This window comes from Tachysurus vachellii, chromosome 11 (assembly GCF_030014155.1).
Source record: "Tachysurus vachellii isolate PV-2020 chromosome 11, HZAU_Pvac_v1, whole genome shotgun sequence".
Lineage (NCBI taxonomy): Eukaryota > Metazoa > Chordata > Actinopteri > Siluriformes > Bagridae > Tachysurus > Tachysurus vachellii.
In genome coordinates, this window is record NC_083470.1 from 3,850,062 (window position 1) to 3,852,500 (window position 2,439).

The 2,439-nt window shown below is 41.0% G+C and overlaps 1 protein-coding gene across 1 annotated transcript in view; it reads left to right on the top strand.

Moving 5' to 3' along the window:
- The first annotated feature begins 1,975 nt into the window (after window positions 1-1,975).
- The window catches only part of plxnb3 (plexin B3), a 113,256-nt gene continuing 112,792 nt past the window's right edge, over window positions 1,976-2,439 (top strand). Inside the window, exon 1 of the mRNA XM_060880876.1 lies at window positions 1,976-2,439. This exon is cut by the window's right edge and continues 174 nt beyond it. The gene's annotated coding sequence lies outside the window, so the exon portion shown is untranslated.

Sequence of the window (2,439 nt, forward strand, 5' to 3'; positions counted from 1 at the left end):
GGTTAAGGGCCTTGCTCAGGTGCCCAGCAGTGGCAGCTTGGTGGACCTGGGGTTTGAACTCATGACCTTCCGATCAGTAGCCCAACACCTTAACCACTGAGATACCACATCCCACATAACACGTGCCGTCGGTCGATTATTACAAAATCGACTCAAAACCTTACTCGAAACAAACCAGCTGGTTCTTATCTTTTGACGGCTTTTATTACCGTTTACAACATCCAGCTCGGTAAAGCGGTTCATAACGACTTCGACGCTTCAACAGACTATTTAACTAATGTCAGCACTAGCGGTCTGTAGCGACGTTAGGAGTTATCGCTACACTATTAAACCAAACATTTCCTTTTATGGTGAAGTTGATATTAATAGGTTACGGCGTCTATCGGTGAAAAGATGTGAGAGAAGACGAGCTCACGCAGTTCTGATTAGATCAGCTGTGATCGAACAGAATTCATTTCATTTCCCACAAAGTCTAATTAAAGGTATAATCAGGGATATTTGGTTATAAAGTTAGCTGAATGTTCTTAAACACAATAATAAAGACTTTCTCTACGTTTTCTTCCTTCAAAGACTGAACTTTGTGGCCTGGTAGTGGTACGTACTGTACTTCTGTATTCCTCAGATAGATTTAGTATTCTTTTGTTTGGAGAGGTTTGTTTGTTTGTTTGTTTGTTTGTTTGTTTGTTTGAATCAGGTTGAGTCGGGTTTAGATTGGTTTGGGAACACTAGGTTAGCATACGTTGGGTTGGGGGTAAATAGATTTGGTTAGGGTAGAGTGGGTTGAGTTAGGGTTGATTAGATTAAGTCAGATTGTTTAGGGTAGAGTGGGTTGAGTTAGGGGTGATTAGATTAAGTGAGATTGTTTGTTTAGGGTAGAGTGGGTTGAGTTAGGGTTGATTAGATTAAGTCAGATTGTTTAGGGTAGAGTGGGTTGAGTTAGGGTTGATTAGATTAAGTGAGATTGTTTGTTTAGGGTAGAGTGGGTTGAGTTAGGGTTGATTAGATTAAGTGGAATTGTTTAGAGTAGAGTGGGTTGAGTTAGGGGTGATTAGATTAAGTCAGATTGTTTAGGGTAGAGTGGGTTGAGTTGATTAGATTAAGTGAGATTGTTTAGGGTTGAGTGGGTTGAGTTGATTAGATTAAGTCAGATTGTTTAGGGTAGAGTGGGTTGAGTTAGGGGTGATTAGATTAAGTCAGATTGTTTAGGGTAGAGTGGGTTGAGTTAGGGTTGATTAGATTAAGTGAGATTGTTTAGGGTAGAGTGGGTTGAGTTGATTAGATTAAGTGAGATTGTTTGTTTAGGGTAGAGTGGGTTGAGTTAGGGGTGATTAGATTAAGTCAGATTGTTTAGGGTAGAGTGGGTTGAGTTAGGGGTGATTAGATTAAGTGAGATTGTTTAGGGTTGAGTTGATTAGATTAAGTGAGATTGTTTAGGGTTGAGTGGGTTGAGTTAGGAGTGATTAGATTAAGTGAGATTGTTTGTTTAGGGTTGAGTGGGTTGAGTTAGGAGTGATTAGATTAAGTGAGATTGTTTGTTTAGGGTAGAGTGGGTTGAGTTAGGAGTGATTAGATTAAGTGAGATTGTTTGTTTAGAGTAGAGTGGGTTGAGTTAGGGTTGATTAGATTAAGTCAGATTGTTTAGGGTAGAGTGGGTTGAGTTAGGGTTGATTAGATTAAGTGGAATTGTTTAGAGTAGAGTGGGTTGAGTTAGGGGTGATTAGATTAAGTCAGATTGTTTAGGGTAGAGTGGGTTGAGTTGATTAGATTAAGTGAGATTGTTTAGGGTTGAGTGGGTTGAGTTGATTAGATTAAGTCAGATTGTTTAGGGTAGAGTGGGTTGAGTTAGGGTTGATTAGATTAAGTGAGATTGTTTAGGGTAGAGTGGGTTGAGTTGATTAGATTAAGTGAGATTGTTTGTTTAGGGTAGAGTGGGTTGAGTTAGGGGTGATTAGATTAAGTCAGATTGTTTAGGGTTGAGTTGATTAGATTAAGTGAGATTGTTTAGGGTTGAGTGGGTTGAGTTGATTAGATTAAGTGAGATTGTTTAGGGTTGAGTGGGTTGAGTTAGGGGTGATGGTTGGGTTCCCTTTTATCTCTCTCTTTCACGTCTCTTCGCTTTTCGCACGTTTGTTCTCTTTCATGTCCCTTTCTTATTTCTGTCACTTTCTCAGTTTTATATCTTTCATCTCTTTCTTTCTCATCTTTCTCTTTTCGTCACTTACTTTCGTCACTTTCTCGTCCCCCCTCTTACACACACACATCCCGAGACATTATCACACACCGTTAAACGCCCGATGAGGCGATCGTCCCGTTCATACACTGATATATTCAAGGCCACGTGGTGCCGCTGGAGTCGCGCGCCGCACTTCCCCGGTCTGTGCGCGTGATTCCTGCGGAGCGCTCGAGCACTTTTCCTCCCCACGTCCCACCTCCACGTGT